The sequence below is a fragment of the Camelus dromedarius genome, chromosome 20, assembly GCF_036321535.1.
Source record: "Camelus dromedarius isolate mCamDro1 chromosome 20, mCamDro1.pat, whole genome shotgun sequence".
NCBI classification, from domain to species: Eukaryota; Metazoa; Chordata; class Mammalia; order Artiodactyla; family Camelidae; genus Camelus; species Camelus dromedarius.
This window is the reverse complement of record NC_087455.1, coordinates 29,612,030-29,638,023: the sequence shown is the minus strand read 5'-3', so window position 1 is coordinate 29,638,023 and position 25,994 is coordinate 29,612,030. Positions and strand designations below refer to the sequence as shown.

Genomic DNA, 25,994 nt, shown 5'->3' with positions numbered 1-25,994 from the left:
AGAGGCATGGAGGGGATGCAGGAACACTCATACTCCCCTCTCCAGAGATCCCCAGAGCTCCTGACCTCGGAGAGAGAGAAACAAGACCGTCTGGGACTGGCCATGGTTAGAGACCTGGCAGAGGAAGCTTGAACTTGGGGTGTGTTAACCTCTTGGAAAGGATGTGGGAAGGAGCATGAAGTGAAGGCTTCCTAATGTCTCCCCCAGGAGCCCCTGAGAGGGCTTCAGGGTCAAACGTCTGAGCTAGAGCCGAGAAGGGCATGAGGACATCAGTGCATCTGGCTTCCCACCCTTGAAGAGAACGAATGAGCCAAAGGCTTTGGTGAGAAGTAAGTATGAACGGTGCCGATGATGAAGACTCTAAGCATAAAGCGAGCCACACTCACTCGCTCTGGCCCCTTCCCAGCCTGCCTCCTCTGTGTCCCACAGCCATCCCCTGCCAGCCCTCTGGTTTCTGCTCAAGAGAGGACAGCATTCAAGCCCCCGAGAGATGAATAAGATCATTGGTTAGAAACTTACAGAATGTAGCCGGATTTCCTAAACAAATGGTGAGAGAAAGGAACATTTTTCTTAAACTAGCCATCCTAAGTCCTTTCAGAGACAAGGTAAGGTACACAATAATGATATAAAATAAAATTTAATATTGAAAGTAGTTAGAGGGGAGGGTATAGCTCAGTGATAGAGTGTGTGCTTAGCATGCACGAGGTTCTGGGTTCAATTCCCAGTACCTCCGTTAAAAGAAAACAAACAAACAAAAACTAATTACCTCCCCAACTAAAAAAAAAATATATATATATATATATATATTTATATAAAATAAAAAGGGAGGGTGCTGATGGTGTTTATAAAAATTCCTTGACTATAGAAATATAGAATTAAAATCCACCAGGTCATCAGTAGCACCCACTGGATTAGCTAAAGAAACAAAATCATCTCAGAAGGGGGAACATTCTTTACAGAAAGAACAATGAGGATCTTCAGGAATCAGTTTGCGTTTTAAAGTAGTGATCATCTAAGAACATGCAGATCATATCCCCAAGTGGAAAGTATTGCTCCTGTTTATGGAAGCGATACGTTTAAACTTGAATGTCAGTAAACTGCGTGAACCAATTAGCAGCTGAATGAAGCAACTGAAATGCATCCAACTTCCTACCTGGAAAAGGCAATAACGTTTCATAATAATGAATGATAATAACTTGTGACGGTATGTGAACACTGGGAGGCTGAAAAACCAGTGTAAAAGGAAGTGTTTTTTAAAAATAGACACGTGCACACATACAGTCTCTCTCTCTCTCTCTCTGTCTCACACACACACACACACACACACACACACACAGAAGAGTTTGTGCTGCTCAGTTACTTCAACAGGAAGTCCCTCCATAGAAAAACTAACAGGACCGAAGACCCATCTGTGTCCAAAGCGAATCAAAGCTAAGCCTGATAGGAGTTTTGGAAAGAAAGGAACCAGATTGTGGAGTAATTGGCTAAACGCTAGCCTAACTTCTCTAGGGAAGGGGGAAGGAAATGTTATGCTCTTCGGGTTTCATTAATACATTTATAGAATCTATTAAGAAAGTAGATTCTTATGCTAGCAAAATTTCAAAGGGATTTTGCAGAAAGACACATTCAACCACTCTACTGTGTGTCCTTGAACTTGCCAAGGGCTTTCTGAAATAAAGGAAATAGAAAGACACTGTCACTTCCCTCCAGTTGTAATCTAGTTGGGTAGACAAGTCAAATGCATGCTGAAGTACAGGCTGTCTAAAGTAATGGATAAGTGAAGGAAATCTGGGGGTTTTGATTGCCTGGAGACACAGAGGGTCAGAGAACAGAAGAGCCTGGCCATGGGACTAGCCAAGAGAGTCCCATAAAGTCTGTGAATCTGAAGAGATTACTTGGACTTGACATGTCCCAGTTCTGACCAGAATGCCCAAATAAATCATCACAGGGATACTTACTGAATATCTCCAGGGATGATTACATTGCAGGGCTTACTTATATGCAAAGTACTTCATGTGTGTCACCACTACCACCAAAAGGCAGGCCCTAACACCATCCTGTTTTTCAGATGAGGAAACTAAGGCACAGAAAGGACAATCACCTTGCCCTGAATGACAGAACTAGTGAGTGGCCTGCAATATTAACCACTACTCTCCACTAGCTAGACAGTCAAGGCTCAGGAACTCTTGAGGCCAAGCAGAAACATGATGGCAAGTCTCAGCTTTACCCTCCACACTTCTGCTACAGTAACAACTGCTTTAAAACACAGAAATTTGGTTTGGAAATCTCATGGATATCAGTGCATCACACAACATAGCTACTGTACAAAGGATTTTTAGTGAACTACTACAACTCATGACATTGGCCAATTAAATGTTGACGTCTTCCCTAAACATTCCATTCAGCTTATAAGGCTGATTATAACAAGCAGAGTTTTGGCAAAATTTCATTCTTTCCCAAACCAGAATGTCTGATTCTGCCTAGTTTTGTCAACAGAGCTTAGGTTCAATACACACAGCCTGACTGTGAAATGGAGTCGGCCCCCCTGGGGCCTTCCCAGAACAGACTCCCCAACCCCCATGCCCTCTGCCTGCCTCTTGTCTGTAGAAAAACTTCAGTCAAAGAATAAATTTAATCAGAGAAGCGAGAAAATGAAAAGGCAAAGAAAAGCAGTCAAACAAGACCAAATAATAGTAGTTTAGTCATTAAACAAAGTCAAGGACCTTTAGTTCCTTCTCAAGGGCTATAGATAATATTCTGAACCATATCCTTTGAGCTGTTTTGTAGACACTGAAAGCCCCACCAGGTGGAAGAAGTTAACTACATGATGACCAGACTATAGCCATGACATAAGCTGCCACAATTCTGAGAACTGCCCTCAAAGAAATGGGAACAAACCAACCCTGAAACTGAAGATTAACTGTACTTAACATAATCAAGATGACACTGATCAGACCACTGCATGACCAATTTCAAGATGATTGCCAGAGTTGACTGTGCTGGTTTGCATGTAGCCTGCTCCCTTTGCCTATACACCCCAGAACTCCCCTTTAAAAGCTGATTGGTGGGGGGAAGCGGCGGGGGAGTGGGAGGGAGTTGGCCTCTGAACATGAGTCCAGCCTCTCTCCCAGTTGCTGGCCTCTGGAATAAAACAACTTTCCTTTCTACAAACACTGGCCTCTTGAACACTGGCTTTTGAGTGGTGAGCAGCCAGACCTGAGTTTTCACAACAAATTCTCAAACCAGATTTAGCCTTTGTTCCTTTTGAACCTGTAAGAGATTCAGCCAAGAGCCACAGGATTGGAAGTCTTACCCAATGACATTTTGAAACAAGCCAAGAAATGGTTCAGTTTCACTCAAGGTGATCCAGTGGTCCCTGCTGGAGACCACATCCTCTACTAAAATCCAGCCTGATAGAGTATAGGCACAGAATGACGCTGAGATTCCAAGATTCCCAGCTCTTTCTGTGGCATTAGAGCTAAATTAGATTAGATTATTTTCTTATAGTAACTTACACATATGGTTTGGGCATCATTATTAAAGTCAGTGTATTACATGAATCACTTGGACTCGTCTTTTTGGTGTGTATTGTTGTAAAAGTATCCATCATGCAAAAACACATAATTAATGAGACCTAAAGTATATAACTAATAGATCAGAGAGGGTACTTATCCCAGATAAGTTCTCATCCAGGTGCACAAGGAGACACCTGCGAGGATGGTTCTTACAGTGTGGTGGTGTTGAGCAGCTGGGAACAATGTGGGCGAATATCCCTGGGGGTGTGGATGGGGAAAATGTGGTGGAAGAACAGACTGGCATCTTCTGAGCAGTTAGGACATCAGACTGGAAGTACCCAGAGCACACGGATGGAGTGAAAAGTGAACAATCAGAATGCATCGAGAGCATGGCACATTCACAGAAAGTAAAGGCACAGGCGTAAAAAGCAGCCACACACAGTTTTACAAGAATGCATATAAACACAAGTATATATTGTATATACAACAAGTATGTTAGGATTGTTGCCTGTAGTGGGGGGAAGACACTTGGAGGGAGAAAGGAGTCAAAGATAAGAAATAAATAAAACAAGAGAGGGCCTTGCATGGCCAACGAAGACAATGTGCTTGAACTGATGGATATGACAAACCCAACTCTGCGTCTGAGGGAAAAAAAAAAAACAGTGAAGAAAGACATTTCACCCAACAAGCTTTTCATCTTGGGTGCTCAGCCCTGTGGGTCCTGAACGAGGTGTTTAAGGGTGAGGTTAATGATTGCTAGGTGGATTTCTTAAGCTCCTTGGATGTGCTTGGATGCTCCTTAGGCCAGAGGCTCCCAACCTTCGCTGCACCTGAGAGACACTGCTGGGCCCCACCCCTGAAGATTCTGTTTAAACGACCCGTGGTGAGGCCCAGGCATCAGTATTTTTCCAGAGTCCCCCAGGTGAATCTAATGTGCATCCAGGATTGAGAACCACTGCTTTAGGCTTTTGCATTTTTTTTTTCTACTTGCAAATGTTGCATTCTTTGGCATTTGAAAAGAGAATACGAAATCAGATTATTTTCCTTTTGCCAAACATTAATTCACTGATTAACAGAGAGCACCAGGGAGAGCATAATTCACTTATTCATTTGATCATGCCATTAAAACTTTTGGCTGGGCCTCTCTGTGTGTTTAGAGTGGGCATTGCATAATTCTAGGGGATGTGTCCACAGTGTAGTTTCTGCAAATGAAGCCCCTTGTTGCTGATCAGTGCACAACCTGTATTGTGTTTAAAGCAGCCTGTTAGAGTGTCCACCACATGCCATGTGCTGGATGTAAGTGTCTTGGCTACACTGGTGATCAAGATGACATGGTCACTGCCCTGGTGGAACGTCTATCCTCCAGGGAAGGCAGTCACACATGTGGTTTCCATGAAGTGTGGCTGTGCTACGGTGGGAGGGGCACTTCAGGAGCTCAGATCAGGACACTTCCCTCAGTCTAGGGTTCAGGGAGGAAATGAAATTTGAGCCAAAACCTGAGGATAAGAACGTAGGGAGGTCTGGGGTATGGGAGAAGAACAGTCAGGCTTTCCACCCAGAAGGAAGGTTCCTGAAAGGGCAGAGAGATTCTGCCATGCTCATAACATAACACAGGAGCAGAAAGAAGCTCAGAGTGAGTGAATGTGGTGGATAGGGGTAAGAAATGGGGGCTTCAAAAGGAGGCAAGCGCTGGTTACAAAGGGTGTTGTGGGCGGACTTAAGGAGCCTCGACTTTATGACATGAGCAATGGGAAACAAAGTGAGCAAATATGAGACTTAGATCATTTGGGCAACAAGTGAAGCTGAAGCTGCAGGGAGCATGGCGGACTGGTTATGGCACTGTTGTGCAGACGGGGGTGAGTGATACGGGCGGCTTGGCTGAGGGTAGTGGCCTGGGGAGGAAGGAAAATGGACACGTATGAAAGATGTCCAGGAGACACAGGACGTGGAGAGTGCCCGAGGGAGGGGAGGTGCTAGAGGAAGAGCCATTCACTGAGATAAGGCACAGAGAAGAGGGGGTGGGGAAGATGATGACTCTGTTTGGAACACGTTGGTTTTAGGTGACTAGTCTTACAAGTAAAGTTCCTGTGAAGTAGGCTCTGAGACACGATTTAGTGAGCAGGAGATTTCTTAAGGTGTGTTTTTGAAGGCGACGCTATCAGAAAGGAGGGGAAGGAGACAGGAATGGGCAGAGGGAAAGATGGAGATGCAGGGTCTACCTAATGATGGCTTTGGCTGTGGCAGATTATACTTTCCAAGGATGGCCACACCAACTTGTGACCCATTCTACATGTTCCTGTGTGTTGTCATCCTGTGTGATGCTGACGCTCTTCCAGGGAGAGCTGGGACCTACACCCATGCTCTTGAACCTGGGTGGACTTCTGTAACTGCTTGACCGGAGCGAAGCTGCACAACTTCTGAGGCTGGGCCATTAAAGGCAATACGGCTTCTTCCTGGCTTTTTCTCTTGGGATGCGTCTTTTAGGAGCCTTGAGGCAACAAGTGAGAAGTCTGGTTCCCTTGGTGCCTTCATGTTGGAAAAAGCACACGGAGAGACCACATGAGAGAGGCGCCCAGGAGGCGCAGCGGTTCCAGCCCCCGCGATGCCAGCGTGTCCTGTTCATGCTCCCGACACCTGCCTGAGGGAGAGAGCTTTGGGAAGCATCCAGACCCAGCCTCCAAGCCAGCCCAGCAGACACTGAGTGGAGCAAAGACCAACAATTTCTTTGCCCCTTCTCCTACCCAGAGCCCGGCCCAGATTGCAGATTCATGAATAAAATAAATGTTGTCATTGTTTTAAGCCATTGCATTTGGGGTGGTTTGTCACATGTCAGTAGATAAATGGCACATTGGCTCACCTCTCCAGGGACTCTAGAGCTAGGATGGCCTTCCAGAGCTCTTCAAGTGGGGCCAAGACAGCTGAGCCTTAATATTCCTACACTGATTAGAAACTGGACACGGGCTGCCCCGAGAAAGGGCATGATCTTGGACAAGGAGGTTCTGTCCAGCTGAGGCTATCCCGGAAGGGGCGGGTGCAGACAGCACTCCCTGCAGCTGGGGCAGAAAGTGCTTCCCTGAAGGGACATCTGGGTGGCACACTGCGTGGCTGCTACAGCCAGGGAGACATCAAGCCAACTCCATGGTGGGGAGTTGGCTATTTCAGTCTAGAGCTTGGAAGAGCATGGTATTGAGAAATACGAACCTATGACACAGCATCACATCCTGTGGTCTGAGAACTGGGAACAGCCTGCACTGAGTCACCTGAATGCAGCCCCCTCCCCTGACCTGACAAATCAGCAGTCTGGGTTAGCCCCAGGCTCCCTCAGACCATCTGCATGCCTACTAACTTTGAGAGTCTCTGAGTAAAGATAATATCAAAGTCATGGGACAGTAGACAGGTGCCCCAGGGAGACTCCACAGGAAGAAATGGAAACCGTGCAACACCACCATGCGCGAAGAAGAGGCTGCAAAGGAGATGGGATGGGGGAGGATGGGGGAGGAGTGGGGAGCACAAGTGATTTCCAGCGGGAGCAGTCACTGGCAGCAGATGCAGACTGAGCCCAAGTAGGGTGGGAACGCCACGGGCCCTGATCTGGCTCCAGCCGGGGCGGTCAGGGTGGCTGTGAATTACCCGGCACAGCCCTGGTGATACTGACCCTGAGCTGCTTCTGGGCTGGGGTTTCTGGAGCAGAGGAAGGAACCACAGCTATGAAGGGCCCTGGAGGACCTAATGCGGTTGTCTTGGGGTGTGCCCTTGGCTCAGAGAAAAAAGAAAGGGATTGACCAGACAAAGGAAACACAAAATAAGACAGGAGAACGGAAATGAGAGAGAAGGTAAAAGGAGGGGCAACAGCCTATCAGGGAGACTTAGGGATCAGCTAAAGGAGTGAAACCCAGAAAAATGTTTATTAAACAAGAACTCTTCAGGGTTTCCACAACTCATACAGGGCAACCCAGGGGAGGCTCTCAGTCGAACCGTCAGTCACTTTAGAAATCAGGAAAGAAAATGTGTTTGAAATCAAGAGACTTGGGTTCGGTTCCCAGCACCACAGAGCAGTATCTCCTCGGAAAGCCATTTCACTTTTCTAAGCATCCATTTCCTTATCTGTGAAATGAGATAATAATGCCCAACTTGCTGCTTTGCTGCGGGGACTGTAGCTGGTTCATGCATTCATTCAAGGAGCATTTACTAAGCATTGCCAGGTGCCAGACACAAGGCAAGACACGGCCTTACAACAGCAAGTGGCACAGAGCCGGCCCATCCCCTCCTGGAGATAAACACTGAGTAGATTATAATAATAACGACATCTCTACAACTGAGATACATGCTCGGAAGGGAGAAGGAAGACAAAGGTTGTTAGATGTCAAATATGTAGTCCCAGGACACAGTAGGTGCTCAAGAAATGGTGCCTACAATCATCCTCACCACTGGGAAGATATTTAATGGGACCATGTTCAGCAAAATTGTGAAAAGAGATATTTTACATTCAGTGTCCACAGCTTCCCTCTCCTGTTTCCTTCTCCTGGGGAACTGTGGCATTTCCTGCTTTTCATATCAAAATGAGTACTTACTTGGCGCCATTAAATACTTCCAGGAAGAAGCGAGTAGACTGGGGAGAGAGCGTGTTGTTTCTGGACCTTCAAAAACTGCTCTTGAGGCAATGGTTTTACAGAACACTGGCAACCAATAATGTTGCTCATAATGTAAGCTCACTCTTGAACTTCTTACACATAAAAACAAAGGTCTTTAAAGCGTTTTCTCCTCGGGCATTCATTTATTAGAAGCAGCACAAAGGTGCTTTCTCCTGATGGGAATCTGTGCAGAATGTTGGCACCCCTTTTGTTTTTTACAAATTTTTGGAGGAACACTGACACAAAGCTGATTCATTTGGAAGCAAAGTTCACCCATATGAGTCTGGAGTGAGTAAGAGAGACATTTTACAACCTGTCAGTCCGAGGAGCCCCTGGTAGCAGCCCCTCCTGGGGAAGCGAGTCCCCACTGAGCGAGGGACATGGTCCTCCCCACGCCCCCTGAGTGTCACCTCCATCACGGCCGAGAACGCTGAGCCTCGGAGCGCCCCGCTCACCCAAGGTCCTGGAACTGTGGCTGGGCCCGAAGCCCAGTCCACCACAGCGACCTGTCTCCACAGGAGGAAGAAGCCAGGATGGGGCCAAGATGCTGGGCGGCCCCCGGGAGGGGTCAGCTCCAGGCTCCTGCCTTTCATCCCATCGCAGACTCTCAGCAGCGCCTGGTCTCACACACACGTGCTCGGAGTCAGGGACAGCGTGACCAGGCTCAGGGGTGGCGGGCGGGGGGCAGCGGGGCAGCTAAAGGGATCGTGGGCCTGGGAAAATGCTGACTGGGGCTGGGCCAGGAGAGAAACTCAGGCAGGTTAGTACAGCTGCGGCAGTTTTGCCAGAAGCATGCTGTGCATGTGAGAGAGAGAGACTGAGAGCGTGTGTGTGCGTGTGTGTGTAGGAATGTGTGTACGTGAGGGAGAAAGTATGTGTGCATGTGAAAGTATGAGTGTTACGTGAGCTGGTATGGTTTTGCACACGGAGAGCAAGTGTGTGTAAGACAGGGTGTGTTCATGGGTGTATGTATCTGACAGCGTGTGTGACTGTGGGTGTGAAAGGTGGGTTGTTTGTGAAATGTCTGGGAGTATATGTTTGCAGCATGTGTGTGTGTGCGTATGTGACTGTGCAAGTAAGACTTGCCCACCTGAAGATGTTCAGAGATAAAGGAGCTTTGGCTGCCCTGGTGATGCTCTGAGGCATCCTGGCTCCTGATGGACCATGACACTACAAATCGTTTTCAATTTTCATTAAGGGAAAATCTGAAGGAACAGAGTCCCAGAGTTACCTGAGCCACTAATCTCTGGGAGTGAAATGCCTACACACCAGTGGGTATCATTTAGAGCCTTTCTCAATTAGCAATCATAACACCTGAAGCTTTGAACAGTTGTTGTATGTTTATCTTTCTCTTCAAGTTCACTCTGTTGGCTCTCATAACCAGCCAAGTTCAAACAACCTTCTGTCTGGCAGCCGCCAAGACCACGCCCCCAGCCCCCACCCCAAAGTGGTTATAACCAGACCGAGATGGAGCCGACTTCCATGATCTCTGTGTGTGTTCTGTTGCCTTTTTATTTGATTATGCCTCATAACGTGCCCACTTCCATCAAGGATCTGTGCTGGCTTACGACATTAAAAACACACATCCAACAGAAATGCTTCAGAAACACAAAAAGCTCAGATCAAAACTCAAGCCATAGGAAGAGAAAGATGCTCCAGGGTGTGTGTTCCTTTGCCTAATTTTCACATACGGTAACACAGAGCCAGTAGAAGTGCCATATTGAGTGATGGTTACGAATGTGTCTTTAAGAGTTATCCTGTCTGGATTTTAATTATTATGCTGTTTGCTTAAATTCTCCAAGCCTTGCTTTCTCCATCACTAAAAACAGGGACAACGGTGATACTGATCTCATAGGACTGAGAACAAAGGAAGATGGTGCACATAAACCGCTTAGCACAGTGCCTGGCCCACCGCAAGCAATCAGGGTGCTATGCTGTCGTTCGCACTGCCATTGTGGGATTTCACTCACACCCTCACTGCATCTCCTCTGGGTTGTGTGCGTGGATCTAGATGGAATGTCCCCCTCTCTGGCCTGATGTGGAGAGAGAGGAAGGGAACATACCACTGCAGCCCCGTATTCCCGCAGCCCAAGAGTGGGCGCTGTGACCCCCTGCGCCTGGCAGCCAGATTCTTCAGGCCGTTCGGGAGACTGCATGACTTGGGATTGCTTTCATTTTCTTTTACAGATTTGGATTTGTTTGCAAGCTCTGTTGGACATTTGCATGGGCGGTTTTGGCTTGTGGGCTCCGTGATCACTAGGCGTGGAGCTGAGCTGAGTCGAGGTGATGGCCACGTGCTCAGCTGCAGGTCAGGCTGCGTTGAGACTGTTCCAGGGTCATGGCCCTGGAAGACCATGGGCCTCCTCTGGGCAGCCGATCTCAGAGAATGCTGGTGGCCTATCTGATGGACATGGTCTATAGCAGAAGCACCTCCAGGTGGCTCTCCACACATCCTGACATGTCTAGACATGGGATGCATCCATTTCTCATGTCTCCACTGGGCAGGTGACCCCAAATGTCATTAAATGCTCTTGAGAATCCCATCAAGCCCTTCTACCCATTCAAGAACCACTCCCTGCTTCCCAGCTTCCCCTTGGCACTGCCTCAGTATCCCTGGTTCCCAGACAAGCACCATCTGGACAGGAGTGTGTGTGGGACTCATCCCAAGAGCCATTAACCTAATTTCACCCAGTATTTGCTTTCCACGTGGATGTCTGTCACCCCTTCTCTCCCTCCGCCCAGCAAGATGGGGTCAACAGCTGCAGTGGCTCATTCTTTATTTCTGCGTCTCCCTCCCCATCTCTCACCCCAGGTCTGCTTGGTGCCTGCCACTCAGTAGGTGATTTGTTGAACCAGAGCGTGAGCATGAAAGCAAGTGAGCAAAGGAATAAAGCATTTCCCAGAATGAGAGAAAAGCTAAGGCAGAAATAAACCCCAGAGGCTGTTAGACTGAGCACCCGCAGGTGACAACCGTCAAGCAGACAGAGGCCGCGGCCCCCCAGGAGGGGAGGGGCCTCACGGCAGGACTGGAGTCCAGGCGTGACCAGGTGCTGCCTGTTTTCTCCTGCAGTCTTCCTCTGTCATCCCTCTTGGAGAGAGACTCTGGACGTCTCCCCAGGTATCTGTCAGCCCCACCTCTTGCTGAATCACTAGTTCATTAACTAGGGTACAGCTTAGCCTGGCCTCATTACAAACCAAATCAATAAATATTGATCAAGTGCCTCCTGTGTTGACAGCCAGGTGAGAATGAGGGAAGGCAGGAAGCACAGAAGAGAGAAGCTGGGTGCAGCTTATCTGCCTTATTAATGGTCAGTCTGACACCCAGGTCACGTCCACAGCCCAGTCCAAGAAGGCAGCAGGCATGCTTGTGGGCTTCCAGCTAGGAAAGATAAGGTGGGGGGAGGGTCTCTGCTCGCTCCAGAGAGAGCCCCTTTCTCCCTCGGGCAAGAGGGAGAGGAGAGTGTTGTGTAAATAGAGTCCACACTACACCCTGTTCAGGTACAGGAATTCCAAGAATGACTAAACCTGGCTGTGGCTCCAGGATGAGCAGAAATTTAACGTTGCAATTGCCTAGTGCACTTTCTGTGTTGCATGTGTGCGCGCACACACACACACACTGTGCACATGGTAACTGGCTCATAAGGAAGGCAGTTTAGGCTGATGGAAAGGTTAACACTGGGAGCAATCAAAAGATGTGACCATTTTCCCTGCTCAGCCACTCATTCACTGTGATCCTGGGTTCATCAGTTAATCACTCCATGCCTCTGCTCGTCCATTTATAAAAAGTATGTTACTAATAACATTACTTGTCTGCTTTATAGGGAATCTGTGATTATATAACTTCATACATATAAACAATCCTTAGAAGCTGAATTACTGTATGCTTCACACAGCTGAAGTACTCTTCAAAGGTGGCTAAAGGATTCCACACCCCATTGACGATCACAAAGAAACAGCCCTGAACAAAACTATAAACCAATCAGACCAAACAGACATGTATAAAATACTCTCCTCAACTAAAGAATATACATCATCTCAAGTGCACATAGAACATTTTCACCTTTGTTGAGAGTTTTTACCAACAGGCACATGAGAAGATGCTCAACATCACTGACCATCAGGGAAATGCAAATCAAAGCCACAATGAGATATCACCTCACACCTGTCAGAAGGGCTATCATCAAAAAGACAACAAATAACCAGTGTTGGTGAGGATGTGAAGGGGAATCCTCATGCACTGTTGGTGGGAATGTAAATTAGTGAAGCCACTAAGAAAAACAGTATAGAGATTCCTCAAAAAATTAAAATAGATCTATGATATGATCCAGCAATTCCACTTTTGGATATTTATCTGGAGAAAACAAAAATACTAACCCGAAAAGATACATGCACCCCTATGTCCACTGAGAATTATTTACAATAGCCAAGATATGGAAGCAACCTAAGGGCCCACTGATGGATGGATGGATAAAGAAGATGCAGTAGATATATATACAATGGGGTATTACTCAGCTATTAAAAAAAGAATGAAATCTTGCCATTTGGGACAACATGAATGGACTTAGAGGGTGTTATGCTAAGTGAAAAAAGTCAGACAAATACCGTATGATTTCACATAGATGTGGAATCTAAAAAATGAAACAAATGAACAAATAACAAAACAGAAACAGAGTTATATATAGCTACAGAGAACAAACAGCTGGTTTCCAGAGGGGAAGAGAGTGGGGAGAGAAAAGAAATAGGTGAGTGAGATTAGGAGGTACAAACCTCCAGCTGCAAAATAAATGAATCATGGGTATGAAATGTACAGTGTGGGGAAGACAGTCAATACTTATGTAAAATCTTTGTATGGTGACAGATTGTAACCAGACTTATGATGGTGATCATTTTGAAATGTATAGAAATGTCTAGAATGTACAAAAACCACTATGTTGTGTCTCAGGAACTAACATGTGTTGTAGGTCAATTATACATCAAAAACAAACAAACAAACAAACTCATAGAAAAAGGGATCAGATTTGTGGTTTCCAGAGCAGGGCGTGGGGGAAGGGGGAATTGGATGAAAGCAGTCAAAAGGTACAAACTTTCAGTTTTAAAATTAATAAGTACTAAAGATGTCATATACAACACGATAGATATAATTAACACTGCTGTGTGTTATACATAAAAATTGTTAAGAGAGTAAATACTGAGTCCTCATCACAAGAAGAAATTTTATTCTATTTCTTTAATGTTGTATGTATATGAGATGATGGATTTCGCTAAACTTATTGTGGTAATCATTTCATGATGTATGTAAGTCAGGTCATCATGCTGTACATGTTAGACTTGTACAGAGCTGTGTGTCAATTATACTTCACTAAAAGAGGAAGGAAAAAAGAAACAGCAGAGAGCTCGTGTTCTCTCACTCTACCATGTGAGGACACAGAGGGAAGGTGGCCATCTGTAAGCTTTGCTAAGAGGGCTCTCACCAGGAACCGAATAGGTCAGCACCTTGACCTTGGATCTCCCAGCCTCCAGAACCAAGAAAATAAATTCCTATTGTTTAAGTCACCCAGTCTCTGATATTTTGTTATGGCGGTCATGAAACAAATTAATACAGCCACAAAACAAAGCTCAATAAATTTAAAAGGAGGGAAATAATAAGAAGTATGGTCTCTGACCACAATGGAATGAAATTAGAACTCAACAGCAGGAAAAATTGAGAAAACCCAGAAACATGTGGGAATTAAACAACACACTCCTAAATAATCAATGAGTCAAGGGAGAGAGCAAAAGAAATCAGAAAATACTTTATAATGAATGAAAATGAACACACAACATACTGAAACGTACAGAATTCAGTTAAAGCAGTGCTTGAAGGGAAACGTATACCTGTGAATGCTTACGTTAAGAAAGGAGAAAAATCTCAACTCAATAACCTGAATTTCCATCGTAAGACACTGGAAAAAGAAGAACAAACTAAACCAAGCAAGCAGAAGGGAGGAAATAATAAAAAGTAGAGTGGAAATTGAATGAAACAGACAAGAAAACAAAGAGAAAAATCAATAAAACTGAAAGCTGGTACTTTGAAAAGACCAACAAAATAGACAAATATTTAGCTAGATCGACCCAAAGTCATCTCTAAACAGACCTCGCCGGGGACAGGGCCCTCAGCTTACTGCTCATCCTGCACAGTGGCCAAAGAGGCTGAGGCTTTAAGAGCTGGTGGTGCGGCCAAGGCTGGCAGAAGCCAAGTGCGCTGCCCTTGCCTGGGGCCTCTGACACTTGATCGCCTTCTCTAACATCAAACATCAAATCAATGCTGGTATATCAACTTGTATTGGAAAGGCAGTGGGAAAGCCAGTGAAGAGAATCTTACAAGGATGTAAGGTGAGAAATCCTCACGTGAATCAATCATTGCCTCCTACGTTGTCTTCCGCACAAATCAAAGTGTCCTATTTGGACTCACTTGAAGTAGGGACTATTCCCTCAAGCATTGGACCTATTTTCTCTGGTTGCTTAAAAACCACCCAAGGCTAAAATGCATATGGCAGCAGAGCATTTAAATCATGCTTCTATAAACAGTGACTCTCTTTCATGGTCACGGTGACCCTTTCAGAATTATGATCCTGGCCAGGAAAGAAATTGGGCAGTGGAAGAGCCAGGGCATGCCCTGTGTTAGAGAACATGGTCTAGGTTAGGGACTCAGAGTCCGCTAAACACTGCCTGGGTCTCTCATGGCATTACAGAAGCACTGAGCGAGCGGCAGAACCCGAGACCACCCCATTCTGTGTGATTTCAGAGAGAATGCTGGATTCTTTTCTGAGGAAAGATGGGCTGAGTACTTCTAAGAACACAATTAAAACCTTTGACTGATGCTCTGATGGGGGACCTTACAGCGTTCTCTGTCTGGAGCCAGTAGTTTACAGCAGCTCCTATAAGCCCATGTGGGGGCATGACTACTAAAACATCTAGATTTTGTCCCTTTTAGGTAAGATTTTCTCATAGGATTCCAGCGACTCATATGCCTTCACACCAGTTGAGCTAGCTCTTCTCCTGGATGTGAATTTTACTCAGCTAATGAGACAGTAAAACCTGAAGCTAGGGAGGGATTTTTAGCTATCGTTAAATGAACTTGGGTCAAAGGAAGGAGTCTTGGAGTCATAATAATAACAGAAAGTATTTATTGAGTACTTGTAATATAGCCAAGTAGTGCTCAAAGTATTTGCACAGAATAACTCATGTAATCTTCTCAAAAATGTTATGATGCAGGTACTGTCTATTGACTCCATTTTATAGGTGAGAAAACTGAGGCAGAGAAGTTAAGTAATCTGTGCAAGGTCACAAGAGGCTGAGCTTCAATAAGTCTGTGTTCTTAACCATGTTTAACATCTGGCTCCACAGAGCAGTGTTATTTATTATCTATCTATCTATCTATTGAACTATCTATTTGTTTGGCTCTACAGAGTACTACTACCAATCTATCTATTCAGCCTTTTCAAAGTTCCTACACAGTTCCTCCAGCTGTAATCCTCTTCAGGAATTTGAGCAATGAGCAGATTCAAAGTCATGAGATGGCAGAAAATCAGAACTGGGAGGGGCCTTTGAAACACATAATCTAAACGTCTATCTTACAGTTCAATTCTTCAAGAGACTGAGGTCTAGAGCCTCACATAGTGTTAAGAATAGAAGAATTATTTAGTTAAAGCACAATCAAATAATTCCAGTTTCTGTAGTTAGAGACCACCAAACAACAAAACTATTTTACAGATTCTTCTAAAATAATTCTGGATCTTTCTGAGAAAAGAGAGAGCCTTTCCCAAGGGTTCTAGACCCTGGCTACTCATTAAAATCACCTGGAGAACTTTCTAAACATAATTACACCTGGGCCCCTTGAATCAGCACACCCAGGGCAGGGTTTGGACAACCGCATGTTTTTGTAATCACCCCCGGGGAACCCCATGCATCGTGAAGGCTGAAAATCATTTATTTGGTCACCGTTTGATATATTCTTGGTGATGGTGGAATCATTCTTCATTCCATAGGTAGTTCTTTCCAAACAGGTTCTGGGCATCTTAGAACAGCAAAGTCAGTGTGGCTGTTGGTGTCTTGAATTCTTTCTGTGAGGTAAGTATCACTCTCATAGCATGTAACACCTCCAGGTAACCATAGCATGGTGTTAAGTTTAAGGGGAAGCGTGCGCTGGAGAAAACGCAAGCTTTTGGAAATGAATTGGCTTGCGTCCATCTAATCCAGAAAGGTGGATACACACACACACATACACACACACACACACACATCTCAGCCTTGGCCTTTCCCTTCCTTGGCATGCAAACGCCTGCGGGTCCCAGAGCAATGATCTGGCCCCAAGCTAAAAGTAGGCTAAAATCTTGGTTATTTAAAAAAAAAAAAAAAGAGTGTGGGCCAAATGAACAGCAGTCTGTCTCCTCACAGAAGTAATCAGCCTGCTTGCCCAGAGGGCAAGTACTCAGGTCTAATAGCAGAGGAATGAAGTGGGGAGGAGATAGAAAGCCCAGGCTCAAACCTGCCCCCCACCCGGCCCTCCTGCACTTAATAAATAAACAGCTATTTGAATCACTTTACTTCTCCTTTTGATCCTGTACAGAATAAAGACTATCCCTTTTGTGTTTGGGGGGCTACAGTTGTAAAAAACTGCATTTTGTCAGTTTGAATAAGTCAATTTGAATGACTCAGTTTTTTTTTAAAGCCTGAGCTCAAACAGAAGTGAAAGAAAGTGGGGGTGGGGGTGGGGGTTAAATGGTCCATTTGAGATGTTTGCCTTGGGTAACGACGTGAGAGCAAAAAGAGGGAAAGTAGACCGCGCACCACCGGGCAAGGCGGGCTCTCCCAGCCTCCTGCAGCACCTTATGGTGCGGGAGGCCCAGAGTTTAACACCAGCCCCTGAAGGACTCAAGGAAGCGTGTCAAATCCAACTGGTCTTCTAAGACAGAATTAGCTAGACGATGTGAGTTAATGAAAGCTCTCTGATGAGCAGGGATAAACAGTGACTAAAGCATCAGGGTCCAAAGAAAACAATTACAACTGGAAAAAAAACATAGGTGAAATTGTTTCTTATAAAGGAAAAGCAAAGTGTGCTGAGAACGGGGAGGTCTCAGTTGAGTTGGACCTGTGATCAGTGTGATATTGATGAGAGAGGGTATCAATAAAATGATCACAGTAATACGGGAATACGTTATTGATCTTGCTCGGATTCTTGAGGGGAGCAGCTCTGGATTCTGATGAACTGCCCTCTGTTTTTTGCACGTTTCCTAGCATGCAAGAGGACCAAGCTGCAATACCACCAGTCCCCGCCCCCTAACCCTTGCCCTTTCTTTTAAGCTTTGGCTCCAGTGCAAATGACAAAGGGAGCCCTGAGAGGGAGGACTTTCCACGCCAAACTCTTTTGGAGCCCAGCATGGGCTGGAGTCAGAGGAGGAGGGGGTTCACCCCCACTGGAGACAGCACGTCTCAGACAGGAGCCTCTGCTTTCTCCTAAGGTGGAAAGCCCTGGAGATAAGGCTGATCTTAAAGAGAGATAGGGATGCCACTGGCCAAGGTTTCTTAACCTTTCTTTATTTTTGGTTTGCATATTCACCAACAAAGATCCTCACTGTTAAGAAGGGATCTGAAACCTTCTATATGCATTTAAGCAAAGTGAATTTGCTTTCTCTAATCCCTAGGAGGAGGGAGGAGAATCAATATTTATTAAACTCTTCATGTGCACCAGGTCCCTTACAAACACCCTCATTTTAAATCCTGTACTTACCCAATAAGGTCAGCATTATTAGTTCCCTTTTATTCTTATCTGAAACTAAGGCTCAGAGAAGAGAGGTAACTTTTCCAAGGACACACAGTAAACCCCGCAGTGGGGCCAGGTTTCAAGGCTAAGTATCCTGGGCTCCAGGATCCTCGCTCCTGTTCTCAATACTAGGCAGCCTTCTTCCCGCCATGTTCTCCGGGCCCATCACGATCTTCCTACAATTCTCTTGCCTCCTGTCCTGAAGGGTGGTTTTAGCAGGAGCAGCATCCTTTCCCACACTCTCCTTATTCCTAGTGACAGGGCAGTTGTCCCCGAGGGCCTTACTGAGAGTGTGGAAATTTCTGAACAATCGCAAACTTGATGATGCTTTATGACAAGAAGACAGGATAAACGATAGACTCTTTTCTAATATTCCAACCGTGCATTTCTCTAGCGATTCTTAGGCTCCTTCTTGATGATATGATGATGTTTCCATCTTAGGTCTCTGAATAAGAGAGAGCCAAGTTAAAACGCCCCACGTGGCTTTGGATAAGTGACTTCAGTTTGTAACACGAGGATAATCATGGGCTTTTGTGAGCAGCACACGAAATAATAATGCAAGCAAAGATCTTGCATATGTGGTGACGGGCACATAGACGCCTCCGTAGTGTTTCTCCTCCTCATCCTTACTGTCTTCCTCCTCCTCCTCTTCTCCTCTTTATTACTGTTATTATTTCCCCTGGAAACCAGAGGCAGAGCAGGGGTGCAGAACTGTACGTCTGGTCTGCCAAGATGGCACCGTTCGGCCTGCCTGGTCTCAGCCGTCAGCGGGCTCTCAGGGAAGCTTTTTCATGTTCTTCTTCATTAGAAGTTATTACAGACATAGAAAATAAACTTATGGTTGTCAAAGGGGAAAGGACGGGGGAGGGATAAATTAGGAGTTTGAGCTTTGCAGATACAAACTACTATATATAAAATAGATAAACAAGGTCCTAATGTGTAGCACAGGGAATGACATTCAGTGTTTTGTAATAACCTATAGTGAAAGAGTATTTATATGTATAACTGAATCACTCTGCTGTACACCAGAAACTAACACATTGTAAATCACTATACTTCAACAAAATTAAAAAAAAAAATTCTAGTCTATTTTATGCCACTGCTTCACATCTATCTGTTTAGCAAATATCTACAAAGCCATACACTGTGCTGGGAATATGGCTACGATAGTGAACAAGGCAAGCACACTCCCTGCCCTCATGTGGTTTGTATTCTGGGGTAATTCAAGGCATGAGTGTGTTAGCATGCCCAGCACATAGTGCGTGTTCAGTAAATGTCAGTTCCTTCCTCCTTTGCCCTAATTCACCCCACTGTGCTCCAGAGTTCAACTATTCAGTTGAATCACATAAAATGGACGTTTTTAGAATTAAAAAAATGTTTAAAAAGTGGCAACTGTGTTCAATCCAACATAACACAGCAGGGAGAAGTTCCTCCTGGGCTAGAGCAGCTGCAAGCTCCCAGAGGAAGCACGAGCGGGATCGTTTTTCCCTTGACTCCCAGGACGGCAATTCCATCCTTGCTTTGCTAAACCCAGCTCTAAAAGCAAGGCATCAAAACAGACTGTTGAATGCTCACCGAGGTAGAAAACCAGAGCCCAGCAGCAGTGTCCATCACTGGGTGCCAAAGGCTGGAAACAAGGGAGCAAGTAGAGGAGGTGGGAGGCCGCCCTCCCACTGGACAGACTGACTGCAGCCACCAGCCTCAACCCGGAGCAGAGGCACACTGCCGGCCTCTCTCCTCCCCTGAAGCCAATCCAACCAAGAGACAAGCACCCAAGAGAAAATACACTCTCAGCTGGAACCCAGGCAAAGCACTGTCAAGGAGGACACGCAGAAAAAGTGTACTCTGTCCCAATGTAATGCTCCGTCTGCCAAAATTGGGCAGCTCAAGGAATTCGACTCTATTAACGTCTAAATGCCTCTAAACCACCATTTGATGATCACATCTCATCACTAGCTGCTCTCTGAGACAACTATCTATCCTTATCGACAACTGCTTTCCCTCTGTTCAATTGGATGATACTGTCTAGTGTAAATAAAGTCTTCTTTGCTAATTTCAGTTGTGTACCACGAAGAACATTTTTTTTTCTTTTTTTTTGTCTTTCCCCCTAGGGTTCTTTGGACTGAATTTAGTCTGGTTCCTGAAGTGTGGAAAAAGTAAACAAGGTTCTGTTTGAATTCTACCCTTCAGTTTTCCTGGACTAAAACACAAGAAAGTGCCAGCAAGTTATCCTAATGAAAATAGTTGTCCTGCGGTTTGATAACAGCTGCAGAAAATGTCACAGAACAAAAAAAGTCGGGGCGTGGTATAATTAAAAAGATTGATGGGGGGGCATTATTTAGCCTATTTCCGATTGCTTTGTATTTCCATACAAAGGTAGACAACTTTAAAATTCATGTTGAATGAACTCATGTAAATTTTCTCCAAACGGGTATTCAGGTCACTAAAAACAGGATCCCAAGTGGCAGATTAAATATCTCACATGCTTACATCAAATTCTGATCCAAGAACCTGAAGTAATCAATACACAGTGTCTGAAAGATGAGATGAAGCAAGTATCTTGTGTGTTCTTAAAACACACAAGAACACAAAGAACAAAAATCATCTAAATAAATGACCTTAGTCTTTCTTTGTGGCCCTTAGTGATCCCAGGGTACAGGTGTCCCTCAGGGACACAGCCAGCTTGTCTCCAGAGAAGCCTCTGGCCAAGCAGGCAAGAGTGGGCTCCGTACCTCGCTTACGGGAACAAGACCATCTCCCTGGCCTGTTCTGAATCCTGTTTTGAGACTAAAATGGGTAAGACTTATTAAATGGTCTGAAGGTCTAGGGCAGAAAATAACTTGAAATAAAAATGACAACAGTTAAGTGGTTAGATTATGAGTGATTATTGTAATCTATCTTCCAATAGGGATTACTGAAATGAGCTTCATTACTAAAAAGTAAAAAAAAAAAAAGAAAAGAAATTAGAAAAATACTTGATGCTAAGGTAACTAAATAAGGTAGCTAAAACAATCCTATCTTAATTGGCCCGTTTAAGGGGGGTTTTATAAAGGTTAATTCTCATCCCAATTTCCATTCGTATGTAAAGGTTTGCTTAATGCAGGGTAGACTCTCTTCTATCAATCATTATCAAAAAATAAATTTTTGTCCCTTTGCCAAATCTCTTTTATTAGCAAAATCCTTGAAAATTCTCTCTTGTACCATTTTAATAAGTACCAAAAATATAGAGGGGGTGAATACAGACCCTTTGAAAACATATATTTTTCTTTGATTCTAAAAAGTCATATAAACCCATGCAAATGTCAGAAACTATAAAATAGTACCTAAAAAAAAATCACCCAAAACCCTATCAACTGAAATTATCCCTTGTCAATATTTCTGTGTAATCGGCAGGAAGCCCACCACAGCTGGGGGCTGTCCTCCAGGAGACCTGGGCCCCCTCAGCTGAGGGCTGAGCACGTCAGGGCAGGTTGTGTTTGTCATCAACCTGTTCATGCCTCTTGCAATGGGAGTGATTTACTTGAGCACTACATAAATTAAGGAAATATGAGTGAGGAAACAAAAAGAGTTGCTGTTTCTATGCAAACTAGACTGAATGCTTTGGAAAGATGCCATGAGGAAAGATTTTTTAAAAAAAACAAATAGGATTCTGCACTCAGGGGCCTTGCAGGGGTATGACTTGAGACTGAGATGGATCCGTCCCAAGCTAGGCATTCCTCGTTCTGGGACAGCCGTGGGCAGGGTGGGCACACGGGCTGAGGCAGCCGCAGGGGTCATCACGGACTCCTGGACAGTTGCTTTAGTCCAATAAATCAGGATCTGGAATGAACAGTGACTTGACCTTTGTGCCCTTTGAGATAAGACCACCCAGCCAGCAATGTCCAAATCTAGAGGGCTGGAGAGACTCTCAAGGGCAACTGCTCGTTCCATACACTTCTGAGGATCTCCTCCAGGTCCTTCAGGTGAGTGACTTGCTGGTTAAATTGATGACAGCCTTAACTAAGCACCAGCTCAAGTTTTCCCCTGCTGACCCAGGAAAGGCATTTCTTTTTGGTTGTCATGATTTGGAAAGTGCCCCAGGATGTTTAAGGATGAGTCAAACTCATCCAAAGCTATGTTGGTCCAGATTCCCACCCAGAAGCCTGTTTAGAAATGTTGGAGAGCTTCCTGCAACATCATCAGGCAACATTCCTGGTTGGAGCCCAAGCTAGATGCCACGGCTTGGGGAGGCCTCTGTCTCTCCTAGGTGCCTGTGTAGGGAGCTTCCCAGAGACTTTTTGACAGTATGGACAGACCAGACAACAGCCAGCTTATTTCCACCCCCATCTCACCACATACAGCCCAGAGGGCTCCTGCAGTGGCCTCTGCTGTCTCTGTCTACTAGGCTACACCCCTCTTCCCCGTATTGCTGTGGGGACCCTGTCCTCGTCACATTGGATGCCATCTGGTGGGACTGTCAGTCAAGGCTCTGGGGTGGGAGGCAGGGGGCTGGGTGACCTGAGCTAGGCCAGTTAGATACCTTCTCCTTGGGATCTGAATTTTGAGCTAAGGGATGGAAAATGGTGTGACAGCATCCTAAGGAGACCATCAACTGAGAACCTGAAAGCAGCCCCAGTTTCTGTCCCTCCTGAGGCTGGATGTTCAGATTTCTCCTTGATTCTGTTGGTTACCCTTATGTTTCCATTGAAATTCTGATTACAGTAGGCAAAGCTAACTTCTTCTGATTGCAAATGAATCCTGAGGGCCATCACTCATAGTGGGGTGTGTGTGTGTGTGTGTGTGTGCGTGTTCTGCCCTGGAAGTACAGCCTGAGTCTGTGCATTTTCACAGTCAGTCATACAACAAACATATATTCAGTTTACCACACATATTTCTTTCACTAACATCTTGGCCACTGAGCTAGTCTGGAAAACAGAAACCGGAGTGAGTCAATAATTTGTTTCAGAGCTGTGCTGTGTATGTTTGTGTGTTTAGCCAGGGGGAAAATCTCACAAACTTACTACAGCATGTTTAGTGGACACCTTTTGGGTTATGAGCCCAGTCCTTCTAAATTGGTGGTGGTGGTTGGTGGGGGGCGGAGGGGGGACTGTTTCTCCTGCATGCTCCCGCCTGCCTGGCAACAACTGATTGGGCCACAGGGCAATGCTGATCTAGGTTAGGCCAATCATATATTTCTCCTTGGAACTTGGAATGGAGAGGGAACCTGAGGGGTGGGAGGGATGGAGAGAAGGAGGGAGGGAGAAGGGCTGGGAGAAAGGCTGAGAGAGAGAGTTGGTTTTTCCACATGGCTCAACCACAAACACTTGAGTGGAGTGGGAAGCAGTCTTCTGTCCACCCTGCAGGCGAGCGGCAGAGCGAGGCAGTTTGCCAAGAAAGAATGAAAGGACCATCAGAGAGAAACCATGAGGACAGGCAGTGAGAGGATGCTCTGGGCTCCGTGGCCACCCAGCTGCCGACTGCAGCCCTTTTTGGAGACCCAGCTGCATGCCTGTCTTGGGACTCTGTGAGAGCCCTGGGTCCTCCCGGATGCATTAGCTCAAATGGGCTTGCAATTCAAAATCCAACCAATGTAAGCTTAAGTTCCGCGTGCCGTGGGAACCCAACCTAGAGAATGAATTCTCGAGGGCTGAGAAGAGGCTTCCAGGCCCCCTGTACATAGAGGAGCTATTCATTCCTCTTTCATTAGAACCACAGAACGTTCACGGTTCCTTATGCACCAAAATGCTATCTCAGTTGTCCTCCCCACTGAGTCTTCTAAGGGAGATTACTTAAGTTCTATTTCATAACGAAAACAACTGTTTACAAATGGAGGTGCCTATTTTTATATTTAGGATAACTACTCCCAAGAGACTTACAGAGTTAGGTATTCCGACACTGGCACACACACCTGGGCTGCCTCATTGTACTGCAGTTCAACAGCTTCTATCTGCACGTTCCACGAACACAGAACATCTTACCACCACAGAGTGAGCTCAGAAGCAACCCTGACACTGCTCTGTCCCTCACAAGAACACCATCAGAGGTCACAGTGAGTTTCACCAGTGTAGGCGTACACCAGACAGCACATAAAACCAAATCTTTTCCTGTCACAGTTGTCACACCTAAGAATTCTTTGGTCCCATCTAAACTCTCATTATTGGGGGGAGGGTATAGCTCAGTGGTAGAGTGCATGCTTAGCAGGCACAAGGTCCTGGGTTCAATCCCCAGTACCTCCATTAAAATAATAAACAAACAAACAAATAAACCTAATTACCTCCCCCCTCCAAAAAGAATAAATTCTCATCATCATCATGCATTGGTAGAGCTAACTGGAAGGCACTGTTCAGACCTATGATCTCAGCCACAGGACACACCTGTGGTGACTTTAGAGTGACTTACCTGATTTGAAAATTTGGGAAGATAAACTGGACATGTTTTGGCTTCTGGCTGTCTTTCATTCCCTTGAACAGAACCTGCCTGCAGGCAGCATGGGCTTTCCTTTGCTCTTTCATAGTGGCAGTTTGCTGGCCTGCGACCAGGAGGGGACTGGAACTCGATTCAGGCTGTAGGCTCAGTTTGGTTCCCCATTAAGTCACCACCTCAACTGTACCTCTGTCAGTCGGGAAGATGACATTTTGGACTCCATCTTTAATCTTTATTTTGTGTCTCATCTTGTTTAGAACCTAGGTGAAAAAAAGGAGTGAAATTTAATGGGAGCCTCTTTGGGGACCCCAACAAATTGTTCCTCTAATTTTGCAAGTCCTATCTTGTACAAGCTGAGCTCCAGTGTTTCTCAATTGCTAGTACAAAAAGATATCGTTTACTATGTTCAAGAGATGCTTTTATAAAGCCGTCATCTATAAAAGGTTTACATGCTCTGACATCAAATTCATAACCACATTTTGCAGCAATTTCATTGACTTGATTCACATGTAAAAACAAGCTCTTGAAGTGTCTAGCTTCTTTTCCAGTTTGATAACGTTTTTATCCTGTATCATCTCATTTATCCCAGGTCTAATTATGTTTTTTTAATCACAATTATTAATTTGTATTCAACGGATAGTGTCATTTTTTCCCTCCAGTTTTATTGAGATATGATTGACATACAGTACTATTTAAATTTAAGGGAAACAGCGTAATGATTTGACTCACATACATCATGAAATGATTATCACAGTAAGTTTAGTGAAATCCATCATCTCATATACATATAACATTAAAGAAATAGGAAAAATTTTTTTCCTTGTGATGGGAACTCAGAATTTACTCTCTTAATAATTTTCATATATAACACACAACAGTGTTAATTATATTTATCATGTACATTACATCCTGGTACTTATCTATAACCTATTTGTTCCAGGTTTATGGGCAGGCCCTGGAGGGAGAGATGAGAGAATGAGCATACGAGGCTTGGAGATAAAGGGGCCAGCCCACCGAGAATCACTTAGAACTCTGGATCCCCAACCTGGATGCCCACGGAATCTCTACAGGAGCCTGTCAAGAATGTACATTTCCTGGCCCAGCCTCTAACTTAGTGAATCAGAATCCCCAGGGGTGAGGTTCAGGAATCTGTATTTGTGACACACCCTTCCACCTGCACAGAGATTTTTATCACACCAGGCAAGCACTGGTACCGAGACCTGAGGAACTACCAGCCCAGGCTGCCTTTTGGAATCCACTGCTTCCCTGGGCCAGCTGGGGCATGGCTCCTGCATCCTGGCACTGATGGCCAAGAGCATAAAGACATCAACTTGCTTTCCTCAGTCTGATCTCCTAACAATCCCCTCCATCGGCTCTAGGCCCCAGGCTCATCCAACAGATTTCATGATACAAGTAACCATCTATCTGCCACCTTAGAAACCCACTGCTGCTCCTGATGGTCGGCAAACGGGCAGGCCTCTAAGGGGTATCTGCCAAAGATATTCACTCCAATTCAATAGTTATGAAAGCTGTTGCCACATTGGCTTTATCTATTGCTCCCCTTCCCTCTGTTGAATTCTTTTACAGCCAGTTTCAGATAGCACGTTATTATGCCCAGATCCCCATACACATTTCTTAAACATG

At 45.2% G+C, this 25,994-nt stretch overlaps 1 long non-coding RNA gene across 2 annotated transcripts in view; it reads right to left on the bottom strand.

Moving 5' to 3' along the window:
• Positions 1 to 25,994, bottom strand: part of LOC116148905 (uncharacterized) — a 77,785-nt gene that overhangs the window by 37,473 nt on the left and 14,318 nt on the right. For both annotated transcript variants that reach the window (XR_004132485.2, XR_010377052.1), the window contains exon 2: positions 24,327 to 24,610. This is a non-coding gene — a long non-coding RNA (uncharacterized LOC116148905). The remainder of the gene's footprint in view (positions 1 to 24,326; positions 24,611 to 25,994) is intronic.